This window comes from Aotus nancymaae, unplaced genomic scaffold (genome assembly GCF_030222135.1).
Source record: "Aotus nancymaae isolate 86718 unplaced genomic scaffold, 86718_ANA_hifiasm-v0.15.2.pri h1tg000067l, whole genome shotgun sequence".
Lineage (NCBI taxonomy): Eukaryota > Metazoa > Chordata > Mammalia > Primates > Aotidae > Aotus > Aotus nancymaae.
Window position 1 is genome coordinate 3,940,692 of NW_026988482.1, and position 18,540 is coordinate 3,959,231.

Here is an 18,540-nt window from a genome sequence, read left to right on the forward strand (position 1 = left end):
CTTGCCACCTAGATTTTATAATTGACATCCTACTACACTTGCTTTATTTATTTGATGAAGTGTTTAGGGGTCCAAGAATCTGGGACATGTCAGGATAACCTCTCTAAAATAAAAAATAAGTTGTTTCATGTCGCATTCCCCACCACTAAGAAAAAGAAGGAGTGCTTAGTCATCTGTTTTGGATTTGGGAGACCGCATGTACTGCTCTTAGGAGTACTACTATTTATTCGTTGGGTAACTTGGAAGGCTTACAGTTTCAATGGAGTTCAGAGCAAAAAGAAGGCTCAACAGTAAATCTAGGTAGCACTGCAAGCTGCCTTACTCTTCAGACTATACAATCAACAGAATCCATGGCACTGCTGGTATCATGGTGAATGTGTTGATCCATAGTAAACACATGTGTAGGGTCTCTGGAAAATGCCAATACAAAACACAAAACTAGAGCAAAAAGATCCTTTATATTTTGAAGCAAAACCCCATTTTTGGTGGCATAAACTACATGTTTTTTTTTTTCAAAGCAGCCCCTGTCTGCTACTGAGCCTTAACAGAGACTAAGTGCCTGACTGAATGGCTATGTAAGTTTTGCTGCCCATGAAGAACTGACATTTTAGCCCTACCAAGTTATGTCAGCCAAATGTAGCAGCAATCCGTCATAGTATAGAAATGGTTAAAAATCCAGACCAAGCAGAGCCAGAGAAAATGCTACATGCATAGGACTTCTGGTTCGCACATCACCTAGCTCTGTGTAATCAATGCATAAACATCGACGCACACCGAAAATCTTGCTGAGGGCATGGGAAGTATTTCTACAGCCAGCTGATGGAGGAGAAAAAATCTCGGTCTCAGTTCACAGCTGGGTTGTATACACTATGTCAGTACAAACTGAAAATGGACTTCTGCTGCACTATAGCCCCACTTGGGGATGGATCTTAATGTCAGTTGTGGGGGACAGTCCTTCTAGTGGACAGAGCTGAGAGCTATAAATTTGATTATTTACTTTTTTTTTTTTTTTTTTTGAGACAGAGTTTCGCTCTTACTACCCAGGCTGGAGTGCAATGGCTGATTATTTACTTTTTAATGCAAGAAGAAATAAGAAGGATATACATGGACTCCTGAGTATTGGCAAATAGGTTGGTTGGTGGGTCAGGGCCTGGAAGGAACCAATTGGGAAGATCAGAGAGGAAAAACTTGTCTAGAGAAGAAGCAAGTGACAGACCCATTGAAGAGGGCACAAAGTGGGCACAGATCTCATGCTACTGCCCACCAGAGAATATGAAAGTCAGAGGAGACACCAAACAACCAGGATGACTAATCCCATGGACGTCAGATAGCCACTGTCCTCGACCACCCAATCTGCTTATCCATTAGGTCCAATAACGAAGTCCCAGCCATAACAGGAATAGAGGCTGTGCATGGAAGGACCCAACAATATGGGCTTCCACTTGTTAAGCCTGCCATTGAATACCCAACTTGCCAAAGTGTTAACAACCTGCCGTGGATCCTTTGATAGAACAGCAAAACCTAAGATCAGCCAAACATTGGGCAGCAGGTTGATTACATCAGACTCCTTCCACCCTGGAGCGGGCAATGATTCAGCTGCACTGGAATCGATACCCACTCCCACATGGCTTTGACATGCCTGCCTGCCATGTCTGACAGCACCACCATTCAGAGATATATAATGTACCTTATTGATTATACAGATTCCCATATATTATCAGTAAAAATCAAGGGTTCCATTTTACAGAGAAAAGTGTGCAATAATCAATGCATGACCAAAGGATTCATTATTTCTATCAAATAGGGCATCACCTGAAAAAAAATTACCTACTTATGATGATGGAATTGCTTATTAAAGGTTCAACTCAGGTGCAAACTCAGGGCAAAGACCTCTGTGAAGTTGGGACACTGTCCATCAAAAACAAGTAGTGTTGCTATGTCCGCAGTAACTAAAAGCACCAGGTCTGCATAGATGTTTGACCCTCTCACCATTACTCCCAGTGGATTCTCAGTGGTGTACTTACAGAATCTGTGCTTCTTGTCCCTGCACCTGTAGGCTTTATAGAATTCAGAGGTCCTGATATCCAGAGGAGTACCGCTTTCACTACAGGAAATGGGAAGCGTCTCCGTGAGGCGGAAACTGTGACTACTGCCTCTGCCTTGGGATCCTCGTGCCAGTGACCCAGCAGGCAAAGAAAGGAGTCAGTAAACGTGCGGGAGGTAATCAAATGTAATTATCTTCAGGTGTAGGGTTTCTTGCCTTATAATGAGAACAGAGAGAATCTGGAATACAGGGATTCACTGAGGGGTCTCTGGGTACTTCTGTGCAAGGTGATACTGGTCAATAGCCAATTTTAGCAATCACAACCCAGTAAGGACAAGGAAGCTAAGAGCTCGGATCCCTCGAGGGTGGAGATGGCATGCCACCAAGCAAGCAATCTAGAGGAACTTCAGTGCTGGGCAAGGAAATCTAGAATAGGTGTTGGAGAAGCTAGATGATGAGTACCAATTACAACCTCAGATTCAGCTGCAGCTCGTTACACGAAGCCTTTGTGCTACGCTCCTTTTTGGAGCGATTGCAGCTGCCAACACTTTGAAGACTCAGTGACAAATTGCTCTTAACCTATGCAGAGAATGGACTGAATCAGATGCTTCTATGTTCTGCCTCCCCGCCTCCCTGCCGCCCCGCTCAGTCTTACTTCTGTTGCCATTTACAGCTGTGGCTGTGGTGAACGGCTACATGGTTAAAGGGGTGAAGAGTTCCAATACCGACCCCATCTTTCCTCAGGCATATCCTTGGCCTGCTGTGGCATTTTTCTGGTACTGAAGAAGTGGGATACCCACAGGAGTTTCCTGGGCACAGCTCAAGCACAGGGGAGCTCACACCACCCAAGGCAACCCTCAATGGGAGACGTGAGCCAATGACAAGTTCTTCCGCCTACTGATTCCGTGGGTCACTTCCCGAATGAGCTACCTGAATGCAAGCTCTTTTCTCGGCCTCTGCTTTCCAGGGTAACCCAGGCTAAGAAAGAAGCCAGTGAAAGTCCACACAGCTCTTGCAAATAAGACATAAAATGTTGCAGAGCTGAGCGCCACAGCTCATGCCTGTAATCCCGACACTTTGGGAGGCTGAGGTGAGAGGATTGCCTGAGTCCAGGAGTTCAAGTTCAACATAGTGAAACCCCATCTCTACACAAAACAAAATTTAAAAATCGACCAGGCATGGTGGTGCACGCTTGTAGTCCCAGCTATTCGGGAGGCTGAGGCAGGAGGACGGCTTGAACCCAGGAGGTTGAGGTTGCAGTGAGCTATGACTGTCACACTGCACTTCAGCCTGGATGACAAAGTGAAACCCTGTCTCATAAATAAATAATAAATAAAATGCTGCAGAAAACCGGTAAAAACTTTCATTCTGCAAACATGCTGGTTTCAAGGGTAACAGAAAATATAATTTTTGACTCATTCTAGCCAATTTTTCTATTATTATAAGCCAAAAGTTAAGATAAATATGTTCCTTTATAAATTCTTCCTCACCAAAAGTTATTAAAGAGAAATTACTAAAGGAAAGAGAGTATATTTTGCATTTCTTTTCTATTGCTGCTGCAACAAATTATCACAAACTTGGTGACTTAAAACATAATTGATTATCTTACAGTTCTATAGGTTCAAAGTTCAGCACAGGTCTCATTGGGCCAAAATCAAGGTGTCAGCAGACGTGCATTCCCTTCTGTAGGCTCTGGGGGAGAATCTGTGTTCTTGACTTTTCCCATTTCTAACGGCTTCCCGCTTTTCTTGGCTTATGATGCCTCCCTCCATCCTCAAAACCAGCAGCAGGAGATCTAGTTCTTTTGCCATCATATTACTCTGACCCCTCTTCAGTCTTCTACTTTTAAAGACCCTTGCAAGTATACCAGGCCCACCCAGATAAGCCAGCATAACCTCTCTATCATAAAATCACCAAATGAGCAACCTTAATTTTAGCTACAATCTTAATTCCCCTTTGCCATGTAATGTAACATACTCATGGGTTCCAAGGATTAAGACACAGACATATTTGGGGTAGGGTGGAGAGCATTATTCTGCCTATCACAGTATTAAAGAAAGTTTATAAATTTTCTTTTAGGTCTACTCTCATATTTACTTCAGACCCAAACTGTCATTCAATTTAATCCAATTTCAGTTTCTTGGTTGTACTTAAATTGACTTACAACATTTGATTACATCAGGTCAGTGAGTCCATTTTTGCTTTGTAGGGGAACAGAATGGGATATGAAAAGCCAGAAATTACTCCCAAAAAAGATGGAGGAGGGAAGGAATGAAGGAAGGAGGGAGGAAGAAGGGAGGGAGGGAGGACGACAGGGAGGCAGGCAGGGAGGAAGGAAGGAATGAGGGAGGGAGGGAGGGAGGAAGGGAGGGAGGAAGAAACTTGGATTTTATTTTCAGGTAAGAAAAATATGCTTAGCTAATTAACCGTAAGGTCATCAGGTTGGAGAAGGCTGTCCCAGGAGGAACCACTCATCTGCCTGAAATTAACCTCTTTCAAACTCAAAGTTCTGATGAGAGATCCTGGTTGTCACAACGAGTCAAAACTCCAGTCAAGTAGGAATTTTTACTAGAATCATTTGTTAAAAATCGTAATGTAAAGTACTTGCATCTTGTTTATCCACTTCAAATTTTCCTGAAGCAACTCTTTTTTCTTGATCCTGATATTATGGACAATATTAAAGGGTAGACGGGAGACCATAACATCTATTAGAAAAACAGAAGGGCATGAACTGATCAAATGTATCTTACAGGCATCTTCAGTAATTACCATTCATTGTTCTCATGTGAACTGTTCATACTGTATAACCTCCCAAATCTTATCTGTTAGATTAAATGTGATGAAATGTTCCAATTGACAACATGTAGCATTTTATTTTACTATTGATCTCAATCCATGTGATTAAGAGTAATTTTGTCAGACATATTTCTTTTGAACTAGTAAATCCAACAAAAGTGAGAAAGAAATGGCAGGAGGCGACATCTGAATATGCATTTGACACTTCAAAACAAATGGATTGTTGAAAAGTTATTTGAGATTAGTTGAGCGTGAGTAGGTATTTATTGCTTTTTTCTTGGCCAGAAACTCGTTAGCGAAATAAGACCAATGGTAGAAATATTTCCTCTTGTAAAGCATAATCATCTCTTCTTGAGAAGATCGGTTTTAAAATATCCTAGTGCTTTTAAATATTGTACCATTTTGGTTATGCCAAATATCAGTTCACTTTGGAAAGCCAGGAATACGAATGACAATGTCATTCATCATTAGTACAGAGGATTAAAGAGAAAACTGGAGCAAGAAAGATGTTTCAGAAAGCGAAATCAGTGTCTGAGTCTATGTTGTACTCTGCCATTCCCCACCTAATTAAGTGATTTAATTCCTTTTGAAACGATGAATTTCCACTCCAGCAAGCATCTGTTTATAAAGAACCATTTTCTCTGCCTCATTCTCAATCTCTTTGGTTGTCCTTATTTCTATTGGCAAAAATATCTATTGATATTCAAACAATATTAAGACCAAAGAAAGGTGTTGGCCATATTCACAATTAATCGTACTTGTAAATGGGAATTGATGGAGACTACTTGAAACAAAAAGCATTCAAAATTAGAGATTTGGAGTTTTTATGATTTGGAGGATCAGGAAGGAAACTCTTGGGGACTGTATGCATGCACGATACAAATCATCTTTGGAACCTGCATTTACTATTCCATTCTTAAAGAACATTTTATCCTTAAAAACATCATCAAGTAAACACAAAAAGCAAGCAGATCCATTTCCTATTTACTTAAGGGTCAAGTTCTTAAAACGTGGAAATATTAAATTATAATTAATTTTTTAGATTAAATAAATGTAAAACAGGTAACATATTTCAGTTGAGGACAGTGTGAATTGTCCCATTTTCCATATTTCCGTAACATAAGCAGTAAGAGAAAGGTTTGAGAGAAAATAAAATCATGAAAAGATGTGTCATAAATTACATTTTAAAAGTCACTGGTAATGTCTCGTCAATCTGCAGACAACAGTAGCAGCTTTAGCTCTTCCACTCTCATCATATCCATTAAAGAAATTCTCAGACATGAAGTCTTGACATATATTTGTTCATCAAATTCTAATGAGTATCCTTAGGCACAATAATAGGACACTACGATGAGGAGATGTATTTTACCCAGGAAGAAGGCAAGGTAAGTGAATTTCTTACATGTATAGTGCTCTGTCCACAGAACCCTCTAATTTTCACAATCCTACTTGACACACTCTACAAACTTGATATCACCATGAAGGCACGCCCATTCATAACCACAAAAGCAGCAAGTGAACGTAAGAAGTCTTAGTTACAGCTGGGAGTGGTGGCTCACGCCTGTAATCCCAGCACTTTGGGAGGCTGAGGCGGGCGGATCACAAGGTCAGGAGTTTGAGACCAGCCTGATCAACGTGGCGAAATCACGTCTCTACTAAAAATACAAAAAGTTGCCAAGCATGGTGGTGAGTGCCTGTAGTCCCAGCTACTCAGGAGGCTGAGGCAGGAGAATTGCTTGAACCCAGGAGGTACAGGTTGCAGTGAGCCGAAATTGCACCACTGCACTCCAGCCTGGGTGATAGAGCGAGACTTTGTCTCAAAAAAAAAGTCTTAGTTACTTACCAAATAAGTCGCATTTAAATATGAAACCTGTGTTTTATCTAACTCACTGGGTAATTGCTCAGAGAACTCATTATCTAAAGACATAGTAGCCATTAAAAACACAAATACACCTTAAAAAGGCATAGAAAAAATTCGTATGTAACAAACCTCTAATGGATGTTATTTCACATGTAGCTATTTAGTTCCTCCTTTAACATAAAAATAATTTATGAGATATTTTTCATGTTTCATAGTAAAAAAACATTTACCATGTTCTGGTAAAAACCATTACATCTGCCATGTTATATGATTCATCACTTTTAGCAGGAGAGTTTTTAAATTTAAGAGACATACACATTTCTTTTGGTGAGGAAGAAGAAAATTACACTACTATATATTCTTGGTAATATTTATTTGAATTAATCACAGTGTATTAGTAATGTGAACATGAGGCATGCCTTAATACCAACGTTGACATATCATAATATCTGCACTGTATATAGGGGCTTGTCTGTATGTAAAGATCTAATATCACAATCTTCATGGATTCCCATTTCTGTTAGAATTATCAGATTAGGAGGCTGGCTGATTTCCATTTCCAAACATCTATGTTAAAAAAATACTTATACGTTATGATGACCGCCCTTTGCGGTTGTGAGTTTTAAATTCAGAATAGAATCACCAAACCCCAGCTAGCCAAAGCCCTGAAAAAGGCACACTGCTCTCTAGGATTAATAATCATAAATCCCACGTAATGAGTGTCTTTTACTGAGTGTGAACAGTAGTCAATTTATTTCATTTAACCCTCATGTCCCTGAGTAAACTCCATAAGTAGGTATTAATATCCCATTTTACAGATGATAAATATAAAAATTAGCAAACTCGTGTAACTGGTCCAAGAATATACAACTAATAAATGTTGAAGCTGGCATTTGACCAGAGTCAGGTAACTCAAAATTCTTGAACCACTAGTTTAAATTATTAACAAAATTAACATGTCAACAGTTATCAAAGAAGCTTTTATAAGAGTTTTATTTACAATACTAAAGTATCATTAGTGTAGCAAGCCCAATTACTTTGAATTTCTCTGCAAGTGTCTTTTACAACACTTTGAAACTATCCTCTCTTCTTAGAAGATAGCCTAGTCTGTCTGTATTTTGCTTAAATGACAAATCACGAAAGAACTTGCAAACATTGTGTTCAAAACTGTCTAACCATAGGCGAGCGCTATCTCAGCACACATATATCATACACAACACTGGCAGATAGCATTAAACTGCATCTCGCAGTGAATCACACCGATATTAAAGAGGATGATAAGCTGAGAAGGATACAACTCTGCTTTCAAATCACGGAAAACCCATCAAATGACCGCATGAAGGTTTTTGGGTTTTTTATTAATTTTTTTTTATTTTTTGTGACAGTGTCTCACTCTGTCACCCAGGCTAGAGTACAATGGTGCAATCTCAGCTCACTGCAACCTCTGTCTCTCAGCCTCCTGAGTAGCTGGGATTACAGGCATGCACCACCACACCCAGCTAATTTTTGTATTTTTAGTAGAAACGGGGTTTCTCCATGTTGGTCAGGCTGGTCTCGAACTCCTGACCTCAGGTGATCCACCCACCTCAGCCTCCCAAAGTGCTGGGATTACAGGCATGAGCCACCATGCCCAGCGACTGTATGAAGTTCTGTAGCAAGTTACTCTAAGCAAGATAAAGCATGACCAACCCAAAGAACCCTCAAACTAAATTTCAAAATTAAAATAATCCCAAAGCACACATTAGTTGAAGACAGGAACACAGTTTAGCAGAATGAGCAACCAGAGTCTTGCCATTCAGTGATTTATTTTTTCAGATTTAGAAAGTATAAAAAAATTAGCAATGGGTTTTTTACTCATTTTGAACTGCAGGCCCAATATTATGGCTGGCAGGTGTCCCCATGATAGGAACATGTTAATACCACAGCCCCAACCCCAGACAGCCATACCACACCTGTCTTTTTCCAGTGGATATGAGTGGCATCTCTCCTGAACATCCCTGAAGACAAGCTGTAGTCAACTGGTCTGGCCCCAAGTTCCCACTTGGGGGGATGCTGAGGCCTCCCACAGATTGAACTCTGGCCTAGTTTTAAGTAGAAATCCTGGAGTCAACACTGAACCCCAAAGCCACTGAAAGGCGTAAAGGGAAAGACGGGGGCAGATAATCTAGGCTCACTTCCTGCCCCTGCCCTTGCCAGCGCTCATTTTTGGAGAAATGACCCAACTCTTCGGAGTATTTGTTTGCTGCTCTGTAAAATTATAATTGAATAATAAAAATATAAATGGTATTGTGAAGCTGATAGAATGCCAAAAGACTTAACATAGTGGGTTCTCAGTGATTTTTCTTTCCTTCCTTCTTTCCTTCCTACATACCTGTCACTATATCCAGGGCTCTCCTCCGCTCTGCTGGGTGGTAGGACCCAGAAGCGTTAAAGAAAGCACTCGTCTGTCATTTACAGCTCGCACGCCTCAACCTCCTCATCTGGCTCCACGTCCACGATTGCAGTTTACCTTTACTCCTTCTAACCAAGGAAGCGAAAACCGGCCACCCTCCTTCTCAGTCTTTTCTATGGAGCCCTGGGGTCGCTGTGAGCAGGCCTGGGGAGGATTTTTTCACTAATGCTGAACTAAATGGTGCATTAAATTGGGTGAGGGCTGCCTTCAGGTGAAGATGAAAAGTACCCTGCCTGCCCTAGGAGAGAATGCTTCCCCCAGGATGTTTTCAGCTGCACGCTTCCATTCCACTTTAAATAGCACAGGTGATAAGGACTTTGTGTGCATAACCCTCTGAACCAGCCCAGCAGCCCAGTGTCACCTTCTGCTACAGAGAAAGAGAGAAGGGATGGTTGTGAGAGGAGATGCTTTAGCTTCCCTTTCAATTTTTTTTCTTCCTCACTCCCCTATTGGAAGGAAAGAAAATACAAGCACAGAGAAGCTACCACTTATTTTACCAAAACTTCAAAAGGTACCAAATCCAGGTCTCCAGGTAAGCTTCCGGAGTATTCCAGTTATCTTTGATTATAGTTCCAATTAGGATAAGTTTTGCTAAAATGAGTTAGGTATTTCTCTGTGCCTGCCATGGTCATATAATGGAGATAATCAGTCATTTACTGTACACATCAGTGCAGGACTGAGAGAAGGCTTTTAGAAGATGTGGGACTCCATCTTTCCAAAGGGTCAAAGGGCAGATAATTTCACAATAAAGGGCAGAGAGACTTGGACCTCAAGGTTATGGGAGCAAACCTGCTATCTGATCGGAGAGCAAACTGCTCTAAGGACTGGCTGTCAATCACCGAAGGAGAAGGAGGCCTTTATATTTTACCCTCTGCTGCTCGCAGAGACTAAATTAGAGCAGTTTGTACACTTTTTATCACTTTCTTTGTACTTTATGCTGTTAAAAAAGTGAATATGGCATATATCCAGTTTTGCCATCAGAGCTTCAAATACAAAGAATGTTGACAGAATATTTTTAGTAATTTTTTAAAAAATCTTCCCTGGCTGTGTGAGAGATAAAGCTGTTTTGTTTTGTTTTTTGAACCATACAGAGATTACAGGAATTAGCCATAAAAATATGGATACTGCCTACTTCAAGCTTACATATTTCTACAGGTAAATGGTAGAGCAGGGCTTAAATGCAGGTCTACCCAAATTCATACCTCATAGAAAATCGTGAAAATTAAATATAACAAAATCTAAAACCTAACTTAAAGCAGTGCCTGGCATGCAGTAAGCACTCAATAAAGAACACACACACACACGCACACACACGCACACACATTTCATTTCCGCACCTGTTGACAGGGCTCTACTCACTATATACTCCATAGACATTAAATACAGCTACCTAAGTGACACAGTAGCCCAGCAGCTGGTTAGCCATCAGCAAGTAGAAATGACAGAAGAATGGACAAAGAGGATATAGAGACAGGAAGGAATCATTTCTAAGGTGTTCTAGCCAAAGAAGAAGAAGGCTCCGTGAGGTAGCCTAGAGATGAGGATGCGGGAAAACTCTCTCGAAGAAAAACAGCAGGTAAGGGAAATGGTACTGGCTTAGTGGCAAGTAGGAAGATTCCAGGATGCAGTGTGAGACTGAGTTCTGCCAGACACAAGACCTTATAACAGCCTGCCTCTGAGTCTCTTTTTCAGCAGATGGAGGTCATAGGTGAAAAGAGGATATGTTGAAACTCTAAGTAGAGGCCGGGTACCGTGGCTCACGCCTTTAATCCCAACACTTTGGGAGGCCGAGGCGGGCAGATCACGAGGTCAAGAGATTGAGACCATCCTGGCCAACCCGGTGAAACTCATCTCTACTAAAAATAAAAAAATAAATAGCTGGGCGTGGTGGTGGGAGCCTATAGTCCCAGCTACTTGGGAGGCTGAGTCAGGAGAATTGCTTGAAGCCAGAGGCAGAGTTTGCAGTGAGCTGAGATCGCACCACTGCACTCCAGCCTGGGTGATAGAGTGAGACTCCGTGGAAAGGAAAGGAAGGGAAAGGGAAAGGGAAGGAGCCCTGAGTAGATGCACAACAGAAGTAGAAACAAGGTCTCCTCTTCTTCATTTGCCGTGGGATGTAGCCATATTTCCTTATGACCATATTCCCTGTCTGGCTTGCAGACTACTGTACAGTTTTTATATTTTTTCCTCCTGAAATGACTCACAAATGCTATATTATTTTACCTTACACAAATTGCTTTCCATAAGCCAAAAAAGGGGGCCTTGGAGCAATATTATAAACATGGCACATCTGCCTTTAATAAATGAAGAAGTATTATAAAACCTTTACTTTGGGGAAACATCCAGAATTTTATCCTGAAGAAAAATTGTATCCATCTGGTCCCATGAGAGCTGGATTTTACATTAAGGAATATTTGTTGGTTGGGTGATTGGAGGGTGGGAGTGGGGAAAAGGGGGAAGTTGTTAGATCCAACACTCATCGTTAAATGGAGTCAGTTTCTAAAAATGTAGCATCCAGAAACTGGTGAGTAATCCTTCTTCGTAGTGCAATATTATGTCACCAGATCTGCTGAGCCAATGCACAATAAAATTAATCCTCCATTTCTGCAAATGCTGGTGATATGGCAATCACAGATGTGCTGAAATAGAAGTGCTCATGCCAGGCAGAGTTCACGAGCCACAGATCTAGCCACTTGTCACATTTCCGGCCCACACTTCACTCCAAGCCCACGCTATCTGAAGGGAGGAGGAAGTGCCTGAAGCTCTGCTTACCGGCTGTCCAACCCTGTGTCACCTCCTTCTCCAGAGTTGTTATTGCGCATTTTGCACATTATTTTAAAATTTCCAGCCAACTTGGCAACATGCTAGTTATGAAGACAGTATGTGGTGGGGTTTGGGCAGGAGAAGTGGAAGTAGGGAAGGGCAGAGAACTGGCATTCATGCACATGGGCTTTAAATGGGGCCTTCTAGATTTAAACTTCACCAAAACCCTGTGGAGCTGGTGTTACAGTTTCAGGCTGGAGGAAACTGCCCACCAAACTCTGTACAACTCCCAGGCTCTTTCCATTGTCTCATGTTGACCCGGGCAGCACGCGTCTACGGTCACCTTCTTCTTCTTAATGATCCCTATTGAGTTCCAAAAAGGAGGCACGAGGCGAAAGGAATTTAGGGTCAATATAGTTTCATAACCCAGTCCAAAGAATGGCAAAGTAAAGCAAAAGTTACTCTTAACTCACCGGTCCAGTCCATTATGGCTGTTCACGACCATTACGTGACGTCGATGGTGATATTCTTTTCAGAATCTGGCCACATGCTCACGGAATCAACACCCAGCCCCTCAAAACTCCAGGAAAGAGATTCTGATTGATGAAACTTGGGTCACAAGCCCTCTTCCTGGCTAGAGAAAGACAGAATCCCTTGAGCAATGTAAGCCCGTATGCCAGGGAGAATTGTGTCGCTGTTACCAACAAGCCAAAATGAAAGATGGCCACTAGAACCTGCGGTCACCCCGTCTGTCGTTTGAAAGTTGTATTACCTCTCCCTCTCGACAGGGAAATGGGAAGGTAAACAGCATGAGGGCAGAGGTATTGTCTCTCTTGTTCGTCTCTGGAAAGCAAACTTAGCACGGAGCCTGGTACCTGCAGGGCACGCAGTAGGCACGTCTATTACTCGAATGCGTCAGGCAAGATTTACGTGCTGCCTGAAAGGCTCATCCCGAGACACTAAATGGATGGAGTCTGGTGCTTACTTCAAAGCAAGTGACTTGGAGAGCCCCCATGAAACTCATTCTTCTATCAGCTGAATCTCAAAATTTACCGTAAATCCTAGCAGGCCCAGCAACAGTGAGGAAAAAGCTCTAGCCCTTCCACAGAAACAACCCTCACCAATTCTGAGGGCTTGGACGGCCAAACCCCCGCCTCGCTTAGGGATTTCCCCTAACTGTTTAGGGGGGAAGTTCTCATTTCACTGAAAATCATTAAACATCCTCTATTTTTAAATAACTTAAGAATCTTAGCAACCATGAACAAGGTGATATCTCTGTCTCATGTATTCATGACTGCTTTAGCTTGTCTCTGAATGTCAGAGGAAGACCTCTTTTAATTGGGAGGCTGATACACTTTTTAAAATGAAAATCAGAAAGCAAGGATTTCCCCCACCTCATTTGTATCAAGCCACTACCTACTGTTTGTGTTTCTTCCTACTGCCCTGCTCTGAAGCTCTCTGAATTAACGGAGAATGTCTTATTTCCTGTTATATCCGTAGCACCTAGTACAGTGCCTGGCACACAGCTGATGCTCAATAAATAGTTGCATTTAATGAATAAGAACATCAGTGTGCTTTTTCTTTAAGTCAATATCCAATATATACAACCAATCGTTGATTGGTTGCCAACTCTGTGCCGATCAGGGCACCGTTAGAAACCTAGAGAGAATGTGGACTTGACATTTTTGTTAACCAACATAGTTTTTTTTCTCAAAGACGCTGTCAGTAGAATCTACAATGAGAAACATTAGTAAGGAAAAAAACCTGTTTTCTTTACTAGAGAGTGCTTTTTACCGGCCTCGGACTCCCAAAGTGCTGGGATTACTGCAATTACTGCAGTCCCCAAATGGCACTGAGTGGGGAGTGCTTGGCAAGTTAAATGTCTAGTAAAGTGATTTAGCTTGCCAAGCACTCTCCACTCAGTGCCATTTGGTAAGTGGCCTCTGGGGCAGGACCGTCATATGACGACTTTCTTGGGCTCCAGGCATTCTGTCATCGTCCCTTCTTCCAGGAAATAATTAAAAGTTATACTTTACAACTGTACTGCTATAAAATGAATATAAACCAGGCTGAATTCATCATCATATATTTATTATTATTAGATTCATTTTTTTCTTTGTTTTAAGTGTAATTTAAAAATTAAGTTGGGCGCGGTGGCTCACATCTGTAATCCCAGCACTTTGGGAGTCCGAGGCCAGTAAATCACGAGGTCAGGAATTCGAGACCAGCCTGGCCAACATGATGAGACCCCAGTCTCTACTAAAACTACAAAAAATTAGCTGGACATAGTGGCGGGTGCCTGTAATACCAGCTACTCAGGAGGCTGAGGCAGGAGAATTGCTTGAAGCCAGGAGGCGGAGGTTGCAGTGACCCAAGATTGCACTACTGCATTCCAGCCCAGGCGACACAGTAAGACTCTGTCTCAAAAAACAAAAAGCAGAAGTATCACGGACCCCTTAGACACTGCCTGCTGCACCTAATGGCTAAATCAACCCTGCTTTGGGGGACGCTTGAACAGTACTATTTCCCAACCAGACCAAGTTCTCCTCCTCCCTCCTTTCCTGATGGAATAAAGTTTCAGCCCAAGGAGCTGATGTGGGCTTTCTAGCTGGAATCCTACAGAAACTCAGAAGACCTCTCCTTTTCTTGTCTAACATAAGAATACTATGCTGAGACCTACAGGGGAAATCTCTACCTGTATTAACCTCTGCCAGTCCCAAATCCTGCTAGCTCTTATCTTTTCTGTTGCTAAGCTGTGGGACTATTATGCCTGCCCAACTCCCCAGAGCCCTCCTCTTGTTTATGTAGACTCCAATTAAGCCAGAAATAGAATTTCGCTCTGCAAACGTCGTTTTAAAAATGTTAAGACATTCAGGCCTGTGTTCATGTTCATTATTCTCTGCTGAAACCTAATATTAGTAACAGCATGTACCAAGGACCTGGACCATGAATTAAAACTGAAGTCCTTGTACTGGAAAATCTGTGAACACCTAGTTACTTTATTTGGCAGGCACCTGTGGGGACAGGAGTTTGCTCTGTCTTACACAGCGCTTTCAGTGAGAGTTTCGCAGGATAAAACTAGAAATCAGTTCTTTCCAAAGGATTACCTGCAGGGGAAAAGGTAACCAGACATTAACCACCCACCCTCCTCCCTGCTCCGCTGCCATAGACACAGGGTTCCTCAGAAAAGTTCTGGTCCAAAGTTCTTCCCTCAAACTTTGACTTTCTTCAAGCACTTAGTCCTGTGGGTATTTTAACACGTGTAACATCAATTATTTCTTCATCTACTTTACGCCAACACGGGATTAAAACCTCCTAAGGACAAAGAAAGACGTATCTCTATCCAATCTCCAGAAAATGTGGGAGAACAGTCACGAACAGAGTTCCTAGATTAAAGCCAGTGTAGACTGAAATTCTATCTCTGTGGCTCACCACATAACCGAAGTGTGATCGCGAGCAAATCATTTGTCTTCTTTGATCCTCAGTTGCTCCTTCTGCAAAATGGAATAATTACTTTCCTGAGTTAATGTGAGGATTAGGATAAACGTAGCATGCTTGGTACAGTGTGGTCTGCCGTGAGTGCCACAGAAATGGTGGCCGCTATCACCATCATCTTTATTTTACCTCATTACCTTCCTTGCATCCCTGTCCTGCAGCGTGGTAATCAGCACACACTAATGTTTGCTGCATAAGTCACGGAACACGGTTCGTGGAATTATTTGATCCAGGAAGAAGCGCAATTTGCTTTGTTTGTTTGCCTTGGTTTTTGACAAGATTTTCACCTGAGTTTTCTCCTTCTTCAGTGCATCCTCCCTGCTTCCTGAAGGCATTTTTAAATACCTGATAACAATGTATCAAGGATATTTTCCAGTGGATTTTCCATTTCTGATGTTTTTTACTTCGCTGAAACAAATTCCCAGCCAGAAACTATCACAACGCTTCTTGTAGCAATCAAGAGAAATGTAAACCCGAACATGAAAGTAGGTTTGTGTACAGAGGTGTCAAGCTTTTGGTTCTGTATATGTTGCTACAACTTTAAGGATTATTTGGTTTATTTCTTGCAAAGCAACTCACTCACCTGTCCCCTAAGACCAGGCTTTTTGTTGCTTCCTGCACACGTAAAAAAAAAAAAAAAAAAAAAGCCTTTCTACATCTGCAGAAAACAGGTAGTTGTTGTCATCACTGTGCTTGCCCTGTGAAACCTTAGCACGGTAATAGAGTTACACATTCCGTTCCTTTTAAGAAGAGCAGAGCATTTCAGCTCCAACCATGGGAGTTGCATCCAGTAGACCTAATAACCTTGGCTTTTAAGTTTTGTGGATTTAGACATTAAATTATATTTTAAAATAAAATAATTCAAAACAGTTTTCAACACCAAAAAAAAAAAGATAAAATAAAAATTAAGGGGTTAGAATGATCTCTGATGAAAACCAATTCATAGGGAAAGGTCTAGTTTCTGTTTTTGTTTTCTTTTAAGCTATTACATAACTGATTGTAGTATGTGGTACAGGAAATAATTTTGCCCACGCACCTGCACAGAAACACTCAAATCGACGAGTTTGCTTCAGCCATCAATCTGTGGGACCAAAAGCTAAGCCTGAAAGCAAAGGTGAAATAAAATACGAAAATTGCACAGCAGCCACAGAGGAGTCAGCTATCCAGAGGCCCGGCTGAAACCCCATCTTTAGGGTAGAGTTTCAGACACATTTTGATGTTTTAGTCACCTGACCCAAGCTCTGGAGCCCAATTGGCCTCCAAATTTACAGGCTAAGTAATGATGTAACTAGAGTGTGTGGGAACCAGGAGGATGAGACAGATACAATTTTTCCCAGTCGTTTATTAGACTTGGCTACTAATTCTGCTTGTTCTTCAGTTTGACTACTGGTTATCAGGAAATTCGAACTCCTTAAAGAACATAATGAGTTTATGTATAACTGGGGCAGAATGTAGTCACATTTGTGTAAAATTAAACCACAGCTAACAGAAAATAGTAATTTGTGAAACTCAACTATTTATAGTTGAATTTGATAGCAGATATATTTTAATGTATCTATATTTTGTTTTTCTGTACTCTTTTTTTTAACTAACCATTATTTACAATATCACTTATAATATCATCCTTATGTTGCCTAAGAAAGAAATCCATCAAAATAAATGTGTTGGTTTATCCATGATTTTTCTAATCCTTTTCTTAATCTTACAGCATTTTTGTCTACACGGAATAAATGTTTATACTCAAGTAATTTGTCACTATGGTAACTTTGGCCTTTAAAATGCTGACACTATATCAGAGGCAACCAAGAGAAAAAATTATCCTTGTTTGACAAGAATCAGCAGAACCAGTTTGGCAAACTCCAGGATGCCTAGGGATGAAAAGCGTTTGTTGTTCTAGCAAATACTACCTCATGTCAGGAAAACGAGAGCATATCCTGGTTTCATGACAGAAACAGGAGCTCTAGTGCTGACAGCAAAACTTCAGATTTAAGACGTTTTTCCTCTAAATTTCCCATAACACTTCCCTCCCCACCCCCAGGAAACCATGTAAGTGATTTCTAACACTCACACAATATTATCTTCCTAATGTGTAGGCGCGAGTTTGTAATAACCTTTCTGACTCGTGATCCTACATCTCTAGATAGTCTCACGGTGGTACCTCGCAAGACCTTATCCACAGTTTTATAACCGAAAATGTCTCCACATGGAGACATTACAAATGGCTATTTATAATGAACTCCCTGCATATTTGTGAATTAATTGAGGTTATATTTTGGTGGCATTCATACTCATTGAAAGTATTTCCCAATCCCAAAATACTTAATCTAGTTAGCAAATGTCTTTAGGAAAGAAATCTCTAGAAATCCTTCTCTATCCTTCTCCTCGTTTAAGTGCATATGATGCCAACCCCACACGGTAGATGTAGTGTCTGACGTCTCCTGAAACCTGTTGGGGATGATATCAAACATTAGTGGGATTAGTGTGAGAACTGGTGTAAACATAGCGAACTATCTGTGAAAGTGCATCCTCACATTTCCATATGCTATGCAGTAAGCGGAGTCATCTAAGAAGTGAGGTACTCAGGGAGATGCTGTTCAGGTGGTGGGCGTTTGGCTGGTAAAAAGCAAACGCGCGCTGGACGTGTTTACTCCGTAGCACCGGCATACACCTATCTACCTGACTCCGTCCTTCAGCTTCTCCTCAAGAGACAAGTCAAGTTCGAGATACGCAATTTCACCACACAAAGCTTCCGAAACATAGATAAAAATGATTTAGTTCTTCCAGGTGCGCCGTAATTCTTGGCAGAAAAAGTTAATTCCAGGTGTGTAATCTCCTAAAGAAATCTGTTGTCAAAGCTGGATAAAACCATCACATTAGAAAAATAAAAGTTCACCTATGAACAGAGTGTAATAAGGTACGGCTAGGAAGACTCTGCTCCGTGCAGAAGTTACAGCAGAAAAGTGAGACTCCCTTTTACTTATGTAAACATTGCTGGGGTTTGGGCAGCATTTCAAAAAAGGTAGAGCTGAGCATGCACGAGCATATAGAAATACGACATCCTCGTGGTGGGAGGTTTGGGGTGCGGTTCCAGCGCCAAGCCACACTCCAACACAGACAAAGGAAGAAAGA

General features: G+C 41.4%; 1 long non-coding RNA gene across 1 annotated transcript in view; it reads right to left on the reverse strand.

Annotated features, from left to right (window-relative positions):
* The window catches only part of LOC135270783 (uncharacterized), a 39,888-nt gene extending 21,778 nt beyond the window's left edge, over window positions 1–18,110 (reverse strand). The window contains exons 1-2 of the long non-coding RNA XR_010338910.1: window positions 17,943–18,110; window positions 2,025–2,104 (exon numbers count right to left, since the gene is read on the reverse strand). This is a non-coding gene — a long non-coding RNA (uncharacterized LOC135270783). The remainder of the gene's footprint in view (window positions 1–2,024; window positions 2,105–17,942) is intronic.
* Window positions 18,111–18,540: the final 430 nt, after the last annotated feature.